The sequence below is a fragment of the Nannospalax galili genome, unplaced genomic scaffold (genome assembly GCF_000622305.1).
Source record: "Nannospalax galili isolate Female #2095 unplaced genomic scaffold, S.galili_v1.0 scaffold87, whole genome shotgun sequence".
NCBI lineage: Eukaryota > Metazoa > Chordata > Mammalia > Rodentia > Spalacidae > Nannospalax > Nannospalax galili.
Window position 1 is genome coordinate 3,778,703 of NW_008360320.1, and position 25,094 is coordinate 3,803,796.

The 25,094-nt window shown below is 36.7% G+C and overlaps 1 protein-coding gene across 5 annotated transcripts in view; it reads right to left on the reverse strand.

Moving 5' to 3' along the window:
* Positions 1-25,094, reverse strand: part of Mbd5 (methyl-CpG binding domain protein 5) — a 505,686-nt gene that overhangs the window by 175,845 nt on the left and 304,747 nt on the right. For all 5 annotated transcript variants that reach the window (XM_008825173.2, XM_008825172.3, XM_029559701.1 and 2 more), the window contains one exon: positions 7,537-7,658. The gene's annotated coding sequence lies outside the window, so the exon portion shown is untranslated. The remainder of the gene's footprint in view (positions 1-7,536; positions 7,659-25,094) is intronic.

Consider the following 25,094-nt stretch of genomic DNA (forward strand, 5'->3'; position numbering starts at 1 on the left):
AAAAATAATAAAATAATTAAAATGATAAAAAGTTGCATCTTCAGTTTTCAAGAGAAGGAAATATTAATGCAGACATTCCAACAATTCAACAATAAAGACTGACACATAATAGGTCCTGCAATAAATATATATGAAACAAATGGAGCTCATTAGCCTAACTAGGAAGCTTCAATTAGGAATAGGAGGAAACAGGGGGTAATGTAAATGAGCTATATTATTGCTTTAGTATTACACTTCATTTATTCTAAAAAACAAAAATTATAAAGTTTTATGTTTTATTAAGAAAACCAGAATAAATTTGGGAGGGTTAAGAAAAATTGTCTTAGCAGATAAAATAAACCATTCTATTTCTACAAGCAAGAAGTATCTTCAAAATGTCTAGTTTATCACATGCTGCTTATTTTTTATTTAGTCTCTATTAACTTAGTGTCCTCATTTGTAAACTAGGGATGATAATAAAGTTGGGTTAGAATATAAGTCAGCACAGTGCTGGCATTTGCTAAATCCTGTAGTTATTTTTCTCCATATTGGACAAGTAATACTATATTGCCATCCTCAAGACTAGTCTCCTCCTCATTATTATCACATTAACTGGGTGACCTAAGTAAATGTCTTAGTTTTCTAATCCTCCCTCTTTCATTATTTATTATACTATATGTGTTTTAATAGTTGAGACATAATTTCTACAGTTTTCAGGAATAGAGTTTTCACTAAAGAAAGTAGGTATAAAGACAAAGAAATCATTTCAATAGCTGAAGATACACAATCAAACATAAGTTCAAGATTTCAGTGCTTTCAACATAGTTTCAGTAATCAGTTTGTCACTACCATGTCAGACACTGTCAGTCCTTTTTAGCAAGGAATGGTATATTAAAAATTTCACAAATATGCATTTCCCATAAAATTCTAATAAAAATGGGGGATGAAACTTACTTTGTTTTAAGAAAATCGTATCTTGCTGAATAAATGCTCAACACAGTTGAACACAATTTTCAATAGTGATTACATTCTTTGGGCTACGATTTTCATACATAATTATCTCTGTAGGTAAATAAAAATATAGAGACAAAAATAGTGAAAGTAAAATAGCAGTAAATGAGAAATCTATGAAGGTGCTCTGTGTTGGCAGACTTGTATTTCACTACTAAAGCTTGACTCCTGCGATGACCCTTGGGGTAGGTGTCAGACTCAGGCTTCCTTCCCTCTGGTGTTTCACACAGTACCCACAAGTGACGGACCACTCTTTCTGAGGATGAATGAGGGGAGCACACATGTCCTGAGGCCTTTCCTGGGGCCTATATCTCACCTAATTATTATCCACAATACCCTGGAAAAACCTCAAGATAAAATTGGGATGCTATTTAGAACTGAACTAAATTCATTTTAAAGCATCCTTTCTCTTACTTGGTGACTTCAGTTTCCCTTTAATTCAAGTGTACCTTTAGAGGCAACTGGAGCAAGCAGCAAAACTTAGTGTAGCAGTCAATTTGAATGCTGGCTCTCTTGACTCATTTATAAAAAAGATATACTAAAAATGGCTAGGGATGACATTATATCATAAAAGCAACTGGATGTATAAAAAAACCTTAAAAGGCAAGTGAACAGCAGCGATAGCAGAGGAGCGTTCCACCAGTTTAGAATTTTATAATAAGGTTTTCAAAAGCTCTTTTCTTTTCAAAAGCTTAAATTAATTTGATGAATGAAAAAAGGAATTTAGGAAGGATGCAGCAGTCTCTGAAAACTAGATCTAAGCTAGAGTCATAATATCCCATACATTAATTGGATTTTTCGCTTTTTCTTATATGGGAAATAAAATACATTATTTATTGTCATGTCATGCTAATATTTTCATTCTTGCTTTATTTATAGGACAGGCCATTATAATCTTCTTGCTTTCCTTTTAAATACAATTCCTTACTAATTATTGTCTTTATGAATCTCCTTGTGAAAACTACAGTATCATCTTATACTTGTTAGGATCACTATTACCAAAGAGGTAAAAGATAAGTGTCAGTGTAGGTATGGAGAAAAGGATGCTCTTGTACATAGCTAGTGCGAATGTAAATTAGTTCTTCCTTATGGAAAACAGCACAGAAGTTCCTCTACTCTCCAGCATGGTCATTATAGTTAATAATAGTGTACTACATACTCAAAAATTGCTAAGGCAGCAGGTCTCAGCACAAAACACTATAAGAATAAAAGGTGAGGGATATGATAATTATCTTGACTTAATCATTTCACAACATATAAATATATCCGTATGCTGGAGAAAAATAATCTTTTCTCTCAAGAAGTATCTGAGTGTGAAATCAGTCAGACAGCCAGGTCAGAACCTTACATCTATAGATCTGTAGAGGGATAATAAGATTTTTTACTTCAAGTAGTTATTTTATCATCTTTCATAACAATTATGAGGATTAAATATTTAAAGTAGTAGGTCATTTCATACATGGTATAGGCCCAATAATTAATTATTGTTAAAAATAACATTGTAGAAACTTACTTTACTTTTCAAATGTCTTCACAGATTATTAGAAGAAAGCATTTGTGTGCTTTTGGGCAAATCTTAGGTTTAAATCTCCTCCTCTCTCTTCTCAATCATAAAATTAAAGAATGTGATGCTATTACCCCAAAGATTTCTGTTTTTAAAAAAATTGGTTTTCTTTTTATTTATGTGTGCATATATGTGTGAATGCAGGTGCCCATGGAGGTCAGGCAGGCATTGGAGACCAGGAGCTGGCGTTTGGGGTGGTTGTGAGCCACCTGAAGAAGGTACTAAGAATGGAACGCTGGTCCCCTGAAAGAACAACAAGTGACCTCAACAGTTGAGTCATTTCTCTTCAGCCTCCCCAAAGATTCCTTAATTATAAAAATATACATGATTGTACATATCTACAACAGATTCAGACTTATTTTTTGTTTGTTTTTGAAAAGATAATGCCATTTCTACTTCTAGTGAGGACTTATTGTATCCTTTTTTTTTTTTTGGCTTTTTGAGACAGGGTCTCCTTGTAGCTCCAGCTGCCTGGAACTCACTCTGCAGACAAGGTTGGTCTCGAATTCACGGAGGATCTGCCTGCCTCTGCCTCCCGAGTAAGAATCACTTCTGACTATTGTATTTTTTTTGGCTTTGGTTATTATGGGGACATTTTCCTAATTTTCTATGATGAGCTGTATTTACTATCAGATTCCACTGAAGACTCTAAGAAGTATTGTCCTTTTCTGAATGGACACCTTAATAACAAATCAGATATTAGTTACAGCATAAGATGTGATGTTATAATCTACCTGATCCAAGAATATAAAGACAAATGTTGTATTTGAGGAGAAAGCATATATAAAGCTTTACTTAAAAGATTTAGGAAAACCTATGTTGATACAGCTACAGAATTTAATTTAGGACAGTTAGAAAAATGAAATTTATATCATGGTATTGAAGAAGAGATACCACACCTAATAAGACACTTTCAATGAAAAAGCAAACTAGGCTTTCTGTGTAGCTTTGTGTTCATTCTGCTTTTCATACACGAGAGACAAACAACAGCTTTCTTTTAGTCATAAGTAGTTTAGTACAATTAAGTTCTTGTAGGAGGCATTTAAAAATAGAATTAACATTAATATTAACAAATGCTGACATTTAATGTAATATAGTAAGTATGTTGTAGGGAAAGTAAGTGACTTCAGTCAAACTATAGCAGTTGTAAAATACAAATAGGTAAAATTATATCTAGAGTCAGTGTATACACTGCAATATTCACAAATGACATGATAGATATGATACTTCAAAATAAACAGGAGGTATAAATAAAACAAGATTATCAACAAGTTCTTAATTACTGATGTAAAACTTGGAACATGGAGGTGTACTACTAACCTTCTATGGGGGAAAAATGAAGCACAAGAAATAAAATCAAAATATTAAAAATTAAACAGAGGGCATAGTTGCAATACATAACTTAAGAGATTTTCAAATATTTTATTTATTGTTTTTATTTAATGTATATGAGTGTAATGCCTGCATGTATGTAAGTGCACTCATGTCATGCAATGCCCATGGAGGTCAGAAAAGCGCATTGGATCCCCTGGAACTAGAGTTATAGATGGTTGTTAGCCACCATGGGGGTGCTGGGAACTGAACTCAGGTCTTCTCTAAGAGCAGATAGTGCCCTTAACTGCCGAGCTATCTCTCTAGTTCCTTTGTTTTTGAGGCATGGTCTCATGCTGTAGACTAGACTAGGCTGTCATGATGTAACCTAAACTTGCCTTGAACTCATGGTAGTTCTGTTGCCTCAGTCTCCCAAGTGTTGGCTTTACAGATGTGAGCCACTACATTCAGTATAAATTTAATATTTTTTTGTTTTTGTTTTTTTGAGACAGGGTCTCTCTGTAGCCCCAGCTGTCCTGGAACTATGTAGACCAGGCTGACCTTGAACTCACAGAGATCTGCCTGCCTCTGCCTCCTGAGTGCTGGGGTTAAAGGTGTGCACCACCATGTCTGGCTAAATTTAATATTTTTAATATGATTCCAAAAAAGGAACATCCTTCCAAATTTCTGGCATGGAGTCAAATGTCATATTCATAAAAAGAATGCAAAGTTCAAGTGAAAAACAGATTTTCTTTCTCTAGGGTCTATGAGCTCTCCAACCACGTGTTCTTGGTTATAATTACAGTACCGTGAATGGATTTCCTCTTATTGAATGGGGCTTAAGTTTATTCAGACAGCTGTTGATAATCCCCTAGATAAGAGGGCCACTACTGTACCAAGAGATATACTTTCCTGAGCTGGTCATTGTTGTAGTTCGTAGCTTATACTGTTGGGTAGAACCACTGATTGGTTTTCTCCCTTGGTAGTTGGCATAGTCTATTTTAATAGTATGAGAGCTAGTGTTTGGGGAGGAGGCTTTCTGATCATTTCCAGCTCAACTGCTCTACGTTCTGTGTCTGAAGTATGTCGTGTCTTCAACAATAGGGAAGTACTACCTTCAGGTTCTGAAAAGCAACCAAGGGCTGTAGCAATAGCCTATATTATTTTGGGAGTCTCTTGGACTACCCTGACCAACAACTTGAAGGTTTTCCTTGCATGGCACTGTGATTTTTGTTATAGAGCCTTCAGCTACACACACGTATGTATATTGTATGTGTGTTTTTCAGTAGGCTTATGAAATACATTTTCCTATGGTTTTCACACTACCTAACTAGAAAAAACCTACTATTGCCATGTTCCTAAACCACTATAATTTCTTATTACATTCTAAATACCTATCCTTATATTCACAGGCAAGTGTAGCTCTCACCACTCATCAAAGAAGCTTGTTTTTTCAATAGATGGAGACTATTACAAAGTTCCACAATTTCTCAAAATGCTCAGCCCTAATTGATACATCTACAATTCAACCTGTACACCTAAAGCTCAGGGAACATTGTGGAAGAGGGGATGGAAAGACTATAACAGCCAGAGGAACAGGATGCCTGCTGCTAGATAATACATTCTACACATGATAGGAAAGCTGCACCCATGAAATCTTCACAGTATGGTAGCTAAACATGGTTTGCACAATGACAAAACCAACTGACATGCCAAGATGGATGGGGTCACACCTCAAGATGAAGGACCATAGGCAATCAATGGATGCTGAGGGAGGAAGAATCAGTTTTCTCCAGGAACTAGCTCCCTGACAGGTTATCTAATCCCAAGTGGTCATCCCCAAACACATGAACATTCAAGCACAACTAAATAGGCTCAGTGCATATATATGTATATTTATAAATATGTATGTATAGTGACAATAATAATCAGAGGACAAGAAATAAAAGAGAGTGGGGGGAGACATGGGAGGAGTTGGACTGGGACTGGGAGGGGTGGAGTGATGCAAATACAATACAAATTCTCAAAAAATTATATTAAAAATTGCGATGGCTAATCCTGGGTGTCAACTTGATTGGATCTGGGATTAACTGAAATGAAAGAGATCTTCTTGATTGGATCATCTAAAGCTGGAAGACACATCCTAAATGTGGGCGTTACCGTCTGATGGCAGCCGGTATAAAAGACCAAGGCAGAGGAGAAGTGGGGCTTTTTGCGGCTTGCCTTCTCTCTCGCTGGTGAGTTCGTCTTGCTACCGTACACTGAAGACTAGCTGATATTTTGGAATTTGTCAGACCTTCAGCACTGGATTGGGACTACTGAGACATCCAGCCTCATGGACTGAGCGACTACGGATTCTCAGCCTCTCCAGTGTGGTGCAGCCATTGTTGGACTACTCGGACTCTATACATATTCATTCTACTGGTTCTGTTTCTTTGGAGAACCCTGACTAATACAAAAATTAAGTAAAGCTGGGCCTTCAGAGATGGCTCAGTGGTTAAAAGCACTGGTTGCTTTTGAAGAGGACCAGAGTTTGATCCCCAACACCTACATGGTGGCCAACAGCCATCTTTAACTCAAGTTCCAGGGGATCTGATGCCCTCTTCTGAACTCCATGAGTATTTTACAACACATATTCACTTATATACAGGCAGGCAAAACACTCATATACATATAATAAAAATAATAAAATAAAAAATTAAGTAAAGTTAATAAACATTGTTACAATAATAAAAGTTGGTTATAATTATGAAAAGTAAACAAATAGATGCTCATCTTACTGACATTAACAAAAATAAAAATATCAAAATTCCATTAAATTTGTTTAAAAACAAGAACAGCTAATAGCAAATGTTTCCAAACTATGAGAAAATGGTATTCTCATACAGTGTTGGGGACAATGTAATTAGTAGGGATTTTCAACTAATTTATCCTTTGACGCACCAATTCAGCTTCAAAGAATATAGCGTAACTTGGCATTTTCAAAAGTGTTCAGTGGTATTTGACGCATAGTTTTGTGGTTTTGTATATGTACACACTGAAATATTTAAAAGAACATGTCTAAGAAATAAGGCCACTGACTTCTGAAAATCATTTTAACAGACTCATCAGACATTAGCATTAAGACACATGTACAAGGATGTGTGTTGAAGTCATGTTTACCAGAGAGAAAATGGGAAACATTGTGAATACATGATTCTAGGTAAGAGGTTTCGTATTTTGTGGTCTATTATTAAACTGGAATATTATACGATGATTAAAACCATGATGGGAGTGATACTGACATGAAAAAGTCACAATAAATCACTAAGTAAAGGAAACAGGATAGCCACAAAGTATTTGTATCCTTTCTAGTCATAACTATTACAACCCTATAACCATATATTATGCATAATGTCAATAGAGTATATCAGAAAAGTATATGAGAAAAGATGAAGGATAGTATCTCAAGAATGTAGCATCACCATATTTTCTGTATTGTTAATTTTACAGTTCACTTATATTAATTTTATAATGGTAATATTCTTTTTCAGTGAAATGTTCATATACTTTAACTATTGGAGGCATCAGCATTTTAAATTATAGTTATCAGATAAACTTTCCATGTTTAAAAAAGATATTTGAACTATGATCGTATAAAGAACCTATGGAGGAAAAAATACCATTCCTACCTTCTGGAGAGAAACTGAGGCAAACATAACAAGTGTTGTGAGATCTAGTAGTGTAACAATGGCAGGAAATGTCCAGCTGCACTAAGCCTTTGAAAGTCTCAGTGAGGGACAGCCACTTCTCTCTGTAACAGAACAAAATGGGCATGCATTGATTTAGACACTGGGATTGAAACCATTCTATAACGCCAGTCTGCACTTTTCTCACCATCAGTGACCTCTGACAAATGAGAGGATCAGAGTGTTATTATCCTCATTCTTCAGAACATTAGGATTAAGCATTAGAGCGATGTCTTATTCTGTGTTTGTGTTTATTAACATATTTTAAGGAGATATATTTAACAATTGTCAAGTTGCTGATAAGAATAGTAATATAATTTCGATGTCCACTATCTTCCAGGTGGTGTACTAGATCCTTTGTTTCTCCTTTGATCCTTCCAATAGTTTCACTTAATATTTCTTCAGCAGTATTTACTAGGTGTTTACCATATGCCAGGCACTATACAAAGTACTGAGATACAGTGGTAGTCACAGCCATGGCACAAAGGTAGTCAGAATACCCCTACTTTACAATGCAGCCATAGGCCATTGGGATTTGATCCTCGATAGCCCAGTTCTAAAGCTACTTTTTTATTACAGTTCATTTAAAAATAAAGTCTAGTTCCGAGTCGGACCATCACCAATACCAATAACATAGAAAAACTCCACACCTTTTAAGATGGATCAAATATCAAAAAGAGAATAACAACTAAATGCAACATGAAATACGTAATGTATTTTATAAAGCCTGTGTAGTTTTAAATATATCACTCAGTCCTCACACAGTGCCATTATATAGATTCCAGAAAGTCCATTTTATAATGAGAATATCATATCCTAGAGAGAATGGTGATAAAGTAAGCTTAAATATGGACCTGCATAATTCTAAGTCTTAAAAATCTTAGTTAAGGTAAAAGAAGAAAATATATATTAAAATGGAGAAAGCAGTAAAGTGCTAAAAATAAAACTTAGGTACTGTGGTACATGGACACACACAACAGTCACAGAGTCACACACCTATATCATGCCATCATGATCAAGACCCAACACTGTATGATGAATTAGCACTGAGACAAGAGTAGGCAGAAGGAGATGGAGTAGTGGCTATTTAGGAAGGAGAAGCTGAGTGAAAACCATCCTTAAGCACAGTCTAAGAATTTTGGCTGCCTGCTTTCAAGTGAGGTCTTACAGATAAACAGTAGGAAATGTTATCATTTACTTATTACATGATCATGAGACAGTAACTTACATTATTAGGGTCTCAGTATCCTAATCTCCAAATAAGGATAAATAGCAATCCCACCTGGCAGCTCTGTTATAAATATTACTATTAACCTTGATTTTTATCAGCTGCCTAATTGGGTAAGACAAACTCACAAGAAGCTGATCAATTTAAAAGAGACCAGTCATTACATATTAATATCAAGTCTACCTTAAGTTCTACTTGATTAGTACAAAAATAAAGCCAAGAGAACAAAAAACTCCTCAAATTTGACTTTTTCACAAGCTATAGTGTTGCTTGTCTACCATGTTAAGGATTTTCTCTCCAAGACCTGAAATGATACTTTGAGAATGTATCACATTATTAATGTAGTATTCCTTTGAAATGGTATTTATATTTTTGCTATTTTCATAAATATATAGAATGTGTTGTGATTAATTTACCTCTCTTTTACTCTCTGCTATCCCACTTCCATTTTCTCTGAACACTTTCTTCCCACTTAGCCCCATGAAATGTAGTCCTAAGAATGTTTAAGTTGGTTAATAATAAAAATTTAAATTAGGGGACACATTGTTAATAGTTGGTCCGGTTTCATTAAATATGCTAATAATGTGGCACAAAAGGCTGAGTTAAATTTTGGTTTTGGATTAAAGGAGATATGTGAACTTTGACTGGATTCTAGATCAGGAAAAAACACATCTATAATTATGGAGCAAGTACAAAATTGTAAATATAGTTCTCAAGAATCTCTATAACACATTTAAAACACGCAATTTATTCTTAAAGGTGAAATTATTCATTCATGCATTTATAGTCACCAATAATTACTAAACACCTACTCTGCATGATAAGTCTTCAGATAAAAGTTCTTAGAAGAAACAGACCATAAAATATAGACCTGGCTTGGCCAAGGGGGCAGATAAGGTGTAGTAAGAAACCCTCTATCTCAGTCTGGAAAGTTAGCAAAATAGCTAACTATCATCTGTTATATTTTGGGACTCAGGCCATCTGTATTCTAATGGAAGAGAAAAATTCAGAATGTTGGAGTAGGTTGACTGATTTATGTAGCTCTCAGTAAAGTCCCGAAGACAGACCATAGGTGAGGAAGCAGAGAAGGGGGAAGAGATGGCTTTGCCAAAAGAACTACTTTCTGGATGTGGTGAAAATCAGGTGATCTGGAGTCTAGCAGGACCAAAGAAGCCAAATTATAAATGCTTTATAATTGTCCTGCATTTGTTTTTGAATAGGTCATTTAGATGACACACATTTTGAAAGACATAAAAAGACAGTGAAGAATATCTCTCCCATCTTATCCTCTAGCCATCTGTTTTCTCTCCCCAGAAGTTGCTTGCTGCCAGTGTCATGTGCTTTCCAGAGATGTTCAGTGCATCACACATCTACATCTATTTCCACAGATGGAGCATGGAATACACAGTGCTCTTCCTTGCTTTCTTCACGTTTTTACAACATATCATGTGAGTATATGTACAGCTGCTTCAAGAGCTTCATTCATAGGACATTTATATAACAAAACCCAGAGTATGTAAAGATATATGAGAATATAAATGTATTCTTTTATATAAAGTTTGTGCCATGAATATGTGGCACACAAGAATATAAGAGGATATGTACAATGTTTTCCCATGCAAAAGAAGTCAGATCTAAGCTACCAGGCAAGAAAGAGCTTGAAGTATCAAAGTACGGAATACAAAAGCCAGTGATGGATGTAGCCATATAAGGGATAAAGACAAAAGCTAAGGAAAGTTCCTGTGAAGATTTTCCAAAGACATCTTTGAACCCTAATCCTCTTAATGAACTGCAGCAGAACATGAGAAGGTACTGAATCCTCTGCCACAAGAAGGGTGTAAATGTGGCCAGTACTGACTGGGAAGACATAAAGGAGACTCAGGTTGGAGGAAAAAGGGTGAGGAGTGAGTGGTCTTTACCACTGGACACACTGGCAAGGGCCTACAAAATAGATCTAGTACATGAAATGGAGAGACCAGATAGGAGGAATGATAGCTATGTGGATTGCCACATTTTACCAAAGGCCAGGCAGAGGACAGCATGGAGGGAGAAAAGCAAGCATGCCATGCTTACCCAATGATGCCAGATAATGTCTAAGTCTCCTCAGGAACATGAGCAAGAATAGAGGGAAGTGCGCCATAAAGTATACTGGTAAATGGTCATGTACTACTTGGGCTTACCGAGAATGACAGAGAACAAGAGCTGGGAACCCTCGTCTTAGATTAAAACTATGTTTATTTCATTTAACATGTCCCTGTCTTGGGCCTGGTTGTTCCTTTGACTCTGTTAACAGGGAGGAAGGAGAACATCAAACAGCTAAGGGTATTAAAAAACATTGCATCCAAATGATATGATGTTTAAGAGCCATACTTTGAGGCCTATACTAATGTGGTCAGAGGGACTTAAAGGACAGTTTTCGCCATTGCCCTCCATGGTCAACTAAGTTCCACAGGACTATGGAACATCTCTCAAAATGTCCTGCAACTGTGGTGAGTCACCTGTCCTCTTGTTCAGGGAGGACATGGAGACCCCACAAGATGGATTTGAACCAGTGTCCAGTATACAAAGAGGAGGGTCAACTCAGAGGAAACATCTCATTCATGCTTCCAAGTGGAGCCAGACATGGTCGAGCAGGACCTTTGGCTTATCGTCACATAGATGGAACTGGTAAAAGAAAGGAGCCAGGAGCTCCTCCCAAGCCCATGTGACCCCTGAGGAACAGATCCTCAAATGACCTGATTTATTTGAGCCAATTGTGTGGTCTTAGACACCCAAAAGGAAAGTATAACCAAAGAATAAAGTCATCAGTGTATTTCTTTAAGAGTTCAAGGAATTACACTTCCCAGACATTAGGTTTAAGTCCATATAAAAAGTTATTTAGACAATTATTTCTCATTGATGGTTTTCTTCCTAATTAGAAAGTGCTGCTTAGATGTAAGACTTCAAATCTTAGTCTCCAGTACTGTAGGGCCCACCTCTAGCTAAGGGTAAAAATCAACTATTGTTCTAAAATGATGGATAAATTTGTTTTCTCCCACTATCTAAAAGCCTTTGAGAGGGAACTGACCCTGATTCTAACCACTCCAACAGGTATCAAAATACATGAAAGCAAATCCTGAATCCATCACTCTAGCATCCAGCCTTGGAAGACAAAAGAAAAATGAGGAGGAACACAATAGACGGATGCTTTTGGAAGCCCTTGTCAAGAAATTCCAGTGGACTCTCATATGAACATTTGAAAATTTCCCCATTCTGACTTTTTTCTAGTTCCCTGTCTAGAACTTGGAATGCTAATTTTCTTGCCTTTATTTCTCCTTCACATCTCCTATTCACAAATCAAGGACTTTCTTTTTCACTTAGAGATACGAGTTATGCAATTTAGGAGTCTTTTAGATAGACTCACTCAAGGGGTACTCCAATTGCCTCACCCTGCGTCCCTGTTCAGCATGGAAGAAGCTAGAGTGGTCTGTGTCCCTATTCCTGATTGGCAATTTGGGTAACCTCTTCAGAGGACGGTGTGATAAGAATAGGCAGTTAGGGTAAAAAGACCCCAAAGAAAAGTAACCAGCTTCTTGGCTAAAAGCCAAAAATGTCCTTGGGTCTCTTAGCAATATACTCTGTTCCAGAGGCCAAAAATGTTGAAAGTATTTGGGAGCTTGTATCTAATCCTTAAAAGATTTTAGGGATACCTCTTCAGAGGGGGGTAATGTTAGAGTAGCCAAAAGCCCCATAAAAATAAACAAATCAAAGAAGAAGAAAGAATACATGAAGTTATCAGAAAAAAGTGATGGGGAGATATGGGAGGAGTTGGAGGGTAGGGAGTGGGTATGGATTTGATCAAAACACCTTATATGCATGTATGAAATTCTCAAGAAATTATTTATTTAAAGAAAACAGTGCATCTAAGGCTGAAGAGATGGCTCAGGAGCTAAGAGCACTTGCTGCAGAATCATGAGAACCAGAGTTCTGATCCTAGTACACATGTAACAAGCTGGGCATCCCTCAAATGTCTCTAACTCTAGCTCTGAGGGAACAGATGCCCTCTTCTGTGCTAGATATGCATACAGATGTGCATACCTGCATATACACTCACACACATATATAAATAAAAATAAACCTAAAATATTAAAAATATTGCATCCTTGAGAAAGATCATAAGGTAAATCATTTCCAACCAATGTTGCTATTGTTCATCTCATGGTATAAAACCATCTCAAATGGAAACAAGAACCTAACCTTATAGCTCATCTGTGGAGAGACAGCTCTGCAGTACTCAGACACCTCTCAATCATAAACTCTATGTAGCATGACTGCTTCAGCAGGGCTTCCCCAGACAGCTTCTGTTGGATGCTGCAAGCACCCAATTTAGTGATGTTCTGCTATACACCTGCTGCTTCTACATATCTGATACTTGCTTTTGTACATTTCCTTGCTACATACTTAATAAATGCACTCATTCAAAATATAAAGCAATGCTTTCATAGATCATTCTCCAGACAGAACAGAAGGGATAGAAGAGATGGGAGAAATAGCTGAGTTTAAAGCAGAGACTGACTCAATTTTAATTCATGAATGAAAAAGGAACTTCAAATTGGCACAATTACGTTTTTCTTTATCTGTGGAAATAATAGCAGTGAGGGTGCTAGAAAAAGAAGTAAAATGGTCAATTTTAGATCTAGTCAAACAATGTTTCCTAAGTTGGAGATCAACAATAATGTAACTTACAAGAGTGTTAAAAGGATTCAATAAAAGGAGAAATGACAATGTATAAATCATACATTGGTGTAGTTTTCTGATAATTTCTGACAGAAACTTTTCTTTCGATCCAAATGTGGGGACTTTTAATATAAAAACCATACTTTCCACTTTTCTTATACAGCCTCAATTGCACCATTATAACTCATTGTATGAATTTGGGAAAGAAGTATAAGCTCTCTGATTTGAGGTGTTTTTACTCATAACTAAATAAAAATTATTTCATATATGTAATATGTAAGTAATGAAAGGTACATAACACATTCGTCCATTGATGGTGGATCTATCTTCTTTCTCTAAATTTTAAACGATGCTGCCTAGTTTTGATTTCAAAAATTTGATTATGCTATTATATATCATGACTAGAGGAGCACTCAGTGATATATAGCTCCTAGTTATTTTACAAAGATCCATTGAGTAATGAATTGTCACACATGCTGTGAGGAAAGCAGATCCGGGCTCCACTAAAAACATTTAAAAAGAAAATAGGCACAAACAGAACTCTCCTCAAATCTTAATTGAGATTTAGTGTAGGGATTGGGATTTAGATTTATAACGTCCAACTTTCTACATATAGCAATTATCCATTTTAAAGAGAGTTACTTGAGATTTAACAAATGTTAAAATGAAGAAGCTAGACTATCTGATAAAAATAGTATCAATTTCTGGATAAGATGATAGATTGAACATATACCTTTAACTCTAGTTTTTTCTAAACCCACACTAAAGTAGAATTTTAAAGATTTTATTTTTTAAAGGTTTTCTTAAAAGGGGGCTCATGAGGCTCAGCAGTTAAGAACACAGGCTGCTTTTACAGAGGACCCAGGTTCAGTTCCCAGCACCAGATGGCAGCAAACAACCATCCTTAAATTCAGTTGCAGGGGATTGAACACCCTCTTGTGGCCTCTTCAGGCACTGCATGCATGTGCTGCACTTATACAACTGCAGGCAAAACACTCAGGTACATAAAATAAAAGATGAATGTCAGCTCTGGAAGCTAGAAAAGAGAATGACTACTGCTGACTCAGCAGTCCCAAGCAGGCTGAATTCTAATGAGGCAGTAGGTAGGCAGGAAGCAATTTTGTAAGCACTCTGAAGTTTTCTGCACACCTAGGAATTGTTGACGTTCAGTAGTCAGCCCTGCATATGAGCAGGTTCCTTTGAAAAATATTGTGTCTATAATAAACATACACAGATTGTTTAAAAAAATTCCTTGAGCAATCTACTATAACAGCTATTTTACATATGCTTTGTATCATATTAGGCAATATAAGTGATTTAGACAGTATTTAAACTATGCTAGAGGATGTGCATAGATGTATGAAACTAATACTTATACTTCATGTTATACTTATACTTCACAGATTTGAGCACCTAAGGATTTTGGAGTCTGAGGTGGTTTTGATTATCAAGGGATACTGCACTTTTAAAATATTATGTAGTGTGTGTGTGCGTGTGTGTGTGTATGTGTGTGTGTAAATTTGGAATGTACAACTGTGCCTGGCATGTGGAGGCCAAGGGACAGCTTTGTGGAGTCTGGAGATTGAACTCAAGTCATCAGGCAAGAACAATGTTTTCACCTGTGAAACTATCTTGCCACATATGTTTTTCATTATTTTTTTCAAATTTCATATAATGCATCTTCATATTATACATCATATAATACATATAATACATATTCAGACCCCCACACATATCTGTACCCTCCATAATCCCCCATCAGTTTTCATGCATTCTTCATAGATGTTAAGGCCAATGGAGTCAACTTTGTATCCCCAAATGTCCCTCAGTGTGAGTCCATCCATGGGAGCTTGGTCAACCTAGCATCACTCCTTTAAAGAAAACCAGCTCTCCCTCTCCCAGTAGGCATCAGTTGCCAATAGTTTCTCAGCTAAGGTTGGGGCTTCTTACCCATTTACCCCCTTTTATGCTGGGTTTTTGTCTGGTTTGTGCTGTTATGGGTCTTGTACATGCTGTTACTATTGCTGTGAGTTCATATGAGCAATTTCCCAGTTGTCAGGAAAACTCTGATTTTCTTGTGGTCTTCTATCACCCCTGGCTATAATCTTTCTGTCCCCTCTTCTACAATGATCCCTGTATCTTGGGTAGCACAAGTTTGATATAGGTGTCCTACCCAGGGACACACACTTTGAAGTCTCTATTCTCTGTACTTTGGTCAGTTGTGGCTTTCTGGGTTAATCACCATCTGGTTCATGAGGAAGTTTCACTGCTGAGAGTTGAGAGATGCATTAATATTCATTCTGCTCCCTGTTCCACTATGTTCCCTGAGCTGTAGGTGTAGAGTTTGCATTGTAGATGTGTCACTTGGGGCTGGGTTTCTCATAGACACTCATTCTCTGCATTTAACAAGTTGTACAACTCTGTAATAATCTCCATCTCTTGCAAAAAGAAGCTTTTTTTGATGCATGGTGAGAGGTACACTTGCCTGTAAATATAAAGATACATATTTAGAAAACAATAAGAAATTACATTGGTCTAGGAATATGACAGAAGTACTTTCTTCTCTAGGGTCTATGACTTTTTCAGTCATGTGTACTTGAGTATGGGATATAGATCACTTAAAGTATATCCTTATGATTCTTTGAATTTCCTCAGCGTGTGTTGTAGTTACCATTTAGATAAGAAAAAAAGAAAATTATTGGCCAAACTCTCTGATGAACATATATAAAAACTTGTCAATAAAATACTTGCAAACAAATTCAAGAGCACATATAAAAGATTATTCACCATGATCAAGTAAGCTTCATCTCAGAGATGTAAGGATGGTTCAGCATATGTAAATCAATTTTAAAAAATCCACCATATGAACTCAGGAAGAGAAACCACATGATAATCTCATTAGATGCAGAAAAGACTTTTAACAAAATTCAACATCCATTCATGATAAAAGTCATGGAGAATCTAGGGATACAAGGGACATAGCTCACCATAATGAAGGCCATATACAACAAGTCCACAGTCATCATCATAGTAAACGGAAAAATTTAAAGCATTTCCCTTGTGATCAGGAACAAGAAAAGGATGTTGACTCTCAATTCCTGTTCAATATAGTACTTGAAGTCTTAGCTAGAGCAATAAGACAAGTAAGGGAGATGAAGGAGTTATAAATAGGAAAGGAAAAAGTTGAAGTATCATCTTTATTTGCAGGTGATATGGTTCTACACATACAATAACCTAAAGAATCCATCAGAAAACTTCTATAACTGACAAACACATTCACAGCAAAGCAGCAGGCTACCAAATAAATGCACAGAAACCAGTAGCATTTCTATATACCAAAAACAATCATGCTGAGAAAGAAATGGGGGAAACAATCCCATTCATAATAGACTCAAAAAACAATCTTGGGAAAACCTAACCAAGGGTAAGTAAAACTTGTATAATAAAAACTTTAAGACACTGAGAAATTGAAGACGATACCTGTATTAGTTTATTTTTCTGTTGCTGTGATAAAACATTGTGACCAAGGGAAATTATAGAAAGAAGAGTTTATTTGAGCTTACACTTCCAGGTCCCAGAGGGATTAGAGTCCATTAGGATGGAGGCATGGTGGCAGTAGCACTCACATCTTCAAGCAGGCACAGGAAACAGAGGTTGACTGGAAATCCAGCAGGCTTAAAAACTCTCAAAGTCTCCCCACCCTCACCCTGTCCCCTGCTGGCCTTGGACCCAGGCCTGCTCCAATTCCTCTGCCTCAGATCTCTGGACTAGCTTCCTAACCCAGACTGGATAAACCCCCAGTATAGATTGCTAAGTTCCTACTCAGGTGGTCCACACTCCCATCTTTCCTTGGTCCTTGATCTGCCTGACAGACTGGCCCACCTAGAACTCTGCAAAAATCAACCAAGTTACACAAACAATATAAACAGAACCGAAATTCCATTAAATAAAGGCAGAACATAAGTTCCTATTGTACATACAACCAACAAAGAACATCCACATGCCCAAATGGCAGTGCAAAAACACAAATATAAAAAAAACCAAGAGAATATGCCCCCCCCAAACCCACTGGTCCTACAGAAATGCATTACAATGACAACCACCCTGAGGAAACCCAGAATATAGAATTTAAAAGAACAATAATAAATATGATAAAAGAACTTAAAAAAAATACAAAGAACTCAAAGAGGATAGGCAACAACTTGTGATGGAAGCTCAAAAAATATAAATATGCAGATTAATGAAATATCAACAACAATTCAGGACTTGAAAAGTGAATTCACAAAGGAGATAGAAATGTTGAAGAAAACCCAAACCAAAATGAACATGGAATTGAAAAACTCAGTGAATCAGTTGAAAAAACAAGAGAAAGCCTCACAAGCAGAATGAATGAAACAAAAAGCAGAATACCAAGATGAATGACAAAGTTGAAGATCTGGACTCCTTACTCAAAGACTGTAAAATTTATAAAAAACAAAGGAATGGAATATGCAGGAATGGTAGGACAACATGAAATGACCAAATATACGCATCATAGGCTTACAAGAAAGAGAAGAATCTAAGGTCAATGGCATTGACCACATCTTCAACAGGATTGTAGAAGAAAATGTCCCTAAATTAAGGAAAGGCTTATTTATACAGATTCAAGAAGCACATAGAACACCAATTAGATATGACCAGAACAGAAACTTCCCACAATATATCAAAGTAAAAACATTAAACATACAGAACAAAGAGAGGGTACTGAAAGCTGCTAGAGAAAAACAAGTTACATATGAAGGAAAACCCATCAGAATTACAGCTGACTTTTCAATGCAAACTGTGAAAGCCAGAAGAGTCTGAACCAAAGTATTCACAGCTCTAAACGACCATGGATGCCAACCCCGAATACTTTATCCAGAAAAATTATCTATCTTAGTCAAAGGGGAATGGAAAATTTCCCATGGCACGAATAGGCTGAATGAATTTATGTTCACCAAAGAAGCCCTACAGAGAATACTCAAAGCAATACAAAGGAGCAAAGATATAAATGAATATACCCAAGACACTACAGAAAGAAAACAAAGAAAGGTATAACAGAAATACAAAATAGGGCCACAAACACGAAGAAATTAAAATGACAGTATCCATTATATATCTCTCAATAATAACACTAAGTATCAATTGCCTCAACTCCCCTGTCTAAAGATATAGGCTAGTGAAATGGATCAAGAAAGAAAACCCATCTTTTTTGTTATTTTCAAGAAACTCATCTCACCTTCAAGGATAGACACGCCCTTATGGTGAAAGGATGGAAACAAATATTTCAAGCAAACAGCTCTAAGAAGCAAGCAGGTGTTGAAATTCTAATATCTGATAAAATAGACTTCAACTTAAACCTAATCAGAAGTGATAACGAGGGTCACTTCATTCTAATCAAAGGAACAACTGATCAAGAAGGTATTACAATCATGAATACATGTACCAAACTCTGCTGCACCCAAGTTCATAAAAACACTACTCCATAAAACACAGGTCAAACTCAACTCAGTAATAGTAGGTGACTTCAATACCCCACTATCTTCAATAGACAATTCAGCGGGACAAAGAATAAACAGAGAGACATCTGGATTAAATGACATGTTACATGAAATGGACCTAAGAGACATCTAACAGAATATTCTACCCAAACACCAAAGAATACACTTTCTACTCAGTAGCCCATGCAAGTTTTTCTAAAATTGACCACATTCTGGGATGCAAATTTCAACAAATCAAAAAAAAAAATCCATGCATTCTTTCAGCCCACAGTGCAATAAAGCTTAAAATCAACAGCAAAAGAAGCTCTAGTAACTACATGAACTCATGGACATTAAACAACACAATCCTGAATAATGAATAGGTCAAAGAAAAAATTAAGAAAGAAATAAAAGTATTCCTGGAACTAAATGAAAATCAGAATACAACACAACAAACCTCTGGGACACATTAAAAGCAGTCCTAAGGGGGATGGAGAGATGGCTCAGAGGTTAAGAGCACCAACTGCTCTTGCAGAGGACCTGGATTTGATTGCCAGGACCCATACGGTGGGAAAAAATCATCCGTAATTCCAGGGGACCTGACACCCTCTTCTTACCTCCGTGGGCATTGCATGACTTGGGTGCACTTATGTACATGCAGGCAATACACTCATGTACATGAACAATAAAAAGTAAAAATAATAAATAAAATATTTAAAAGCAGTCCTAAGAGGGAAGTTTATAGCTCTTAGTGCCTATATTAAAAATTCAGAAAGAGTGCATATAAATGACTTAACAGTGCAACTCAAGACTATGGAAAGGCAAGAACAAACTAAACCTAAACCTAGTACACAAGAAGAAATAACAAAAATCAGAGTAGAAATTAGTGAAATAGAAAAAAAAAGAAAACAATACAAAAAAACCCACAAAAAAACAATGACTCTAAGAGCTGGTTCTTTGAAAAGTTAAACAAGATTTACAGACCCATAGTCCAGTTAACTAAAAGAAAGAAGGAGCAAATTAAAATTAACAAAATCAGAGGTTCAAGGGGAAACATCACAGTAAACATCTAAAAACCCCCCAAAACAAAAAGCACAACATTGTTACAGAATACTTTAAAAATCTATATTTCATTAAATTTGAAAATCTAAAACAAATGGATGAATTTCTAAAGTCATGGACACCACCAAAGTTAAATCAAGAAGAGATCATCAACTTAAACAGACTCATAATAAATAAGGGAATGGAAACAGTAATATAAAACCTCCCAAATAAAAAAGCCCAGGACCAGGTAGATTCACAGCAGAATTCTACCAGGCATTCAAAGAAGATCTACAACCAATATTGCTTAAATTATTCAAAAAGATAGAAACAGAGGGAGAACTCCCAAAATCCTTCTATGAAACCAGTCAGTATCACTCTAATACTAAAACCAGGTAAAGACAAAACAACATCAAAAAAAGAAACCTAAAAAACAAAAACAAAACAACAGCAAAAAACTATAGACCCATATCCTTAATGAACATAGACACAAAGATACTCAACAAAATACTTGCAAACGGCAGACACACATCAAAAAGATCATCCATAACGATAAAATCGGCTTTATTTCAGAGATGCAGGGATGGTTTAATATATGTAAGTCAATAAATATAATGACACATATAAATGGACTTGAAGAAAAAAAAATCACAGTCATCTTAATAGATGCAGAAAAGGCCTTTGACAAAAATCCAACATGCATTCATGTCAAAAGTCCTAGAAGGAATTAGTCTGGAGAGAACAAACTCAACATAACTAAAGCTACATACAACAAACCCATAGTCAACATTATTCTAAATGGAGAAAAACTGGAAGCATTCCTATTAAAATCAGGAACCAGGCAAAGCTGTCCACTATCTCCACTTCTTTTCAATATAGTGCTTGAAACTCTTGCTAGAGAAGTGAGACAAGAAAAGGAAATTAAAGGAATAAAATTGGAAAAGAACTGGTCAAATTATGACTATTTGTAGATGATATGATATACATAAGCAACCCCAAAAATTCCACCAGAAAAGTGTTAGAAAAGATTAACACTTTCAGTAAAGTGGCAGCTTACAAAACCAACTTACAAAAAAAAAAAAAAAAAAACAGGAGTAGTCTCTGTATATACCAATAAGAAGAATCAGAAAAAGAATTCAAGGAAAGCTTCTCATTCACAATAACTTAAAAAAAGAAAATACTTAGGAATAGCCTAACTGAAGACATTAAAGATCTCTACAATGAAAATTTCAAATCTCTAAAGAAAGAGATATAAGAAGACCCTAGGAGATGGAAAGACCTCCCATGTTCATGGATTGGTAGAATATTGTGAAAATGACCATCTTATGAAAAGCAATCTACAGATTCAGTGCAATGACAATCAAAATACCCACGACATTCTTCACAGAGCTAGAAAAAAATCATCCTAAAATTCATATGGAATCACAAAAGACCCTGGATAGCCAAAGCAATCTTAGTCAAAAATAACGATGAGATCCCCATACCAGATCTCGGATTATATTACAGAGCTATAGTCATAAAAACAGCATGGTACTGGCACAAAAATAGATACATATATCAAGGGAAAACAACAGAAGACCCAACATAAGTGCATGCAATTTCAGCCTCCTGATATTTGACAAAGGTGCCAAGAACACACAATGGAGGGAAGACAGCATCTTCAACAAATGGTGCTGGAAAAAATGGATCTCCACCTGTAGAAGAATGAAATTGGACCCATATCTTTCACCCTGCACAAAAGTCAACTCCAAATGAATCAAAGATCTCAATATAAAACCTGAAACTCTGAAATGACTAGAGAAAACATAGGATGTACCCTCCAAGATATAGGCACAGGAAAGGACGTTCTAAACCAGATATCAGCTTGTCAGGCATTAAAATCAACAATCAATAAGTGGGACTTCATTAAGCTACAAAGCTTCTGTACAGCAAAGAAACAACCAAAGAAGTGAAGAGTAAATCCAGATACACATCTGATAATGAATTAGTATCCAGAATATACAAAGAACTAAAAAAAAGAGAAACAAGAAAATAAACAACCCAATAAAAAGATGGTTGCCTGAACAGAGAGTACACAAATGAAGAAATAAAAATGACTAAGAAACACCTTAAAAAGTGTTCAACATTCTTAATAATTAGAGAAGTGCAGAGAGAGTCCACTTTAAGATTTCATCTTACCCCAGTCAGACTGGCTAAGATCAAGAGAACGAAAGACACCAAATGCTGGCGAGGATGTGGAGAAAGGGGAATGCTCATTCACTGCTGTTGGGATTGCAAATTTGTGCAACCACCTTGGAAAGCAGTATGGAGAGCTCTCAAAAAACTAAAAATGAATCTTCCATATGAACTGGTTATACCATTCCTTGGCATATACCCAAAGGACTCATCCTGATCTAGAGACACCTATACATCCATGTTTGTTGCTGCTCTCTTCACAATAGCTAAGAAATGGAAAAAACCTTAATGTCCCTCCACTGACGAATGGATAAGGAAAATGTGGTACATTTACGTGATGGAGTTCTACTCAGCAGTAAGAAAAGATGCAATCTGCAGGTAAATGGGTGGAACTATAGACTGTTATACTAAGTGAAGTAACACAAACTCAGAAAAGCAAGTGGCGTTATGTTCTCCCTTATTTGTGAATCATAGCACCAATCCTTTATGTGTGAGTACATATCCTGATATTAACCAGGAGCCAGGAAAATGGAAAGAAAACAAGGAGGTAAAGGAAAAGAAAGAAACTAAAAGAGGGGGATAGTATGGAACGGATGCTATGTGGGGGGGAGGTGGGGAAAGTGGGAAAGTTTGTCTGGGAGGGGGAAAGTGAGTGACATGCAAGGGCTCACGGTGGAAGAGGGAAAATAGGAGGGAGGTGGATGGCAGAGGCTGGCGTTATTGGGGGGAGGGTGGGGATAATGGGGGTGCTTGGACTGGGGAGGGAGGAGGGAGGTCAAATGAGTTGGGGAAGACAGGACATACTTTGGACATAGGACTTGGAGCAGGAACTAACCTGGAAGCCTTCTACATGAAGTTCTAGAGGATACTATGCAAGCTGCTAAGGGAGAAAATCAAAGGTCCAACCCAGCCCTAAAGCCTAATAACCATAACTACCAGTACAGCAAACTACCTCTATTGGTGCAGTAGTGGCACTGTTATCTGGGGGCGGGGTGGGGGGGCAGTAATCAATAGCTATCTAATTGGACTTAAAGCCCTCTCAATGGGAGTGAACTCAATGGGAGTAAACAGCCAAATACACATGGCTGGAAAGGTCATAGATCCAAGAGAAAACCCCATCTCTGTCAAATCTCTAGACAAATGATATTTCTTACCATATGCTAAATATGAATCCTTATATTTACAGACAAGTATACCTTTCACATACACCACTCATCAAAGAAGCTTCCCTTTGCAACAGATGGAGGCTACTGCAGAATCCCATAACTGGTCATACAGGGAATATACATCTGAGAGATGCCTAGTCCTAGGTGACACAGCTGCAGTTGAACAACCTCTACACCCAAGGCTCATGGAACATAGAAGAATAGGGGGTAGAGAAAACACTAGTGCATCCCTCAACTCTCACCAGTGAAGTTTCCTTATACAACAGAGTGTGACACACACAAAAGGCCACAATTGGCCAAGTTTTAATGTATAAGAGACAGCAGAGTGTGTGTCCTTGGACAGGACTCCTGTATTAAACCTCACCCACCCATGGCTCAGAAACCACTGTAGAAGAGGGATGGAAAGATCGTAAGAGCTAGGGCTGATTTATAAACATAGGGAAGTGGAGGCTTTTAGGCCACTGGAAACTTGCACACTGAGCTTGTGGCAATGGTGGCATTGAGTACAGGACCCATGCCAACTCAATTAGACAAGGGCCCAGAGTGGAGTGAGGGCAATGGGAGATGGGCTGTCCCTAGTCTGAGAACTACTGGATACTGATTGCTACTAGATGAGGAAGAATAGTCTTTACTTACGATCTCTAAATAGGCTGACTAGACTCTATTGGATGAATTTCCACCAAAGGACACCCGGATATAAATGCTTGACTGGCTAGGACTTAAGATGTATGGCAAAATACATAAGGTCTGGTGGGGAGGGTGGGATGGAGGGCACGGATGGGGGTGTGTGTGTCTAAATTTGATTAAGAACTGTGGTATGAAATGTACAAAAGCTCAATAAAAAAAATTTAAAAAACCCCAACTCTCAAAGCCTATCCCCAGTGATACACTTCCTCCAGCAAGACCACATCTCCTAAAACCTTCTAAAACAGCACCACTAAATAGGGACAAAATTTCCAAACACATCGAACCTATGGGGGACATTCTCATTGAAACCACACCACAATACCAGAAGATGAAAGACCTTTCATGCTCATGAATCAGTAGGTTTATTATAGTAAAAATGGCCACATGACAAATGCAATCTAAGTCAATGAATCCCCATCATAATTCCAATTCAATTTCTTCACAGAAATTGAAAAAAAACTCACCTTAAATTTCATACAGAAACACTCCCTTCTACTACACATACACAATCTAGGAAAGCCAAAACAATCCTGAACAACGAAAGAACTGCTGGAGGTCTCGCTATTCCTGTTTACTATACCAAAGCTACAGTAATAAAAACAGAATAAAACCAGACACAGTGACCAGTTAAATAGAACTGAGGATCTGGATAGAAGTCTATCTACCTACAATCAAATGACTTTTGACAAAGAGGCCAAAATAGCATTGAAGAAACAGCATCTTCAACAACAAATGTTGTTTATCAAACTGGATGGCTCCATGTAGAAGAACGAAACTAAATCCCTATCTCTCACCTTGCACAAAACTCAACCCCAAATGGATCAAGCACCTCCGTGTAAGACCTGATAACCTGAATTTGATAGAGGACAAAGTAGGGAAATAGTGGAGTTTATAGAAACAGGAAAGGATTTTTTTTTTTTTTTTTTTTGGAGAAAAACAAGATGTTTGCTATAGTGATATGCTAGGTCCTGAACCTTCCTAGACAAGGCC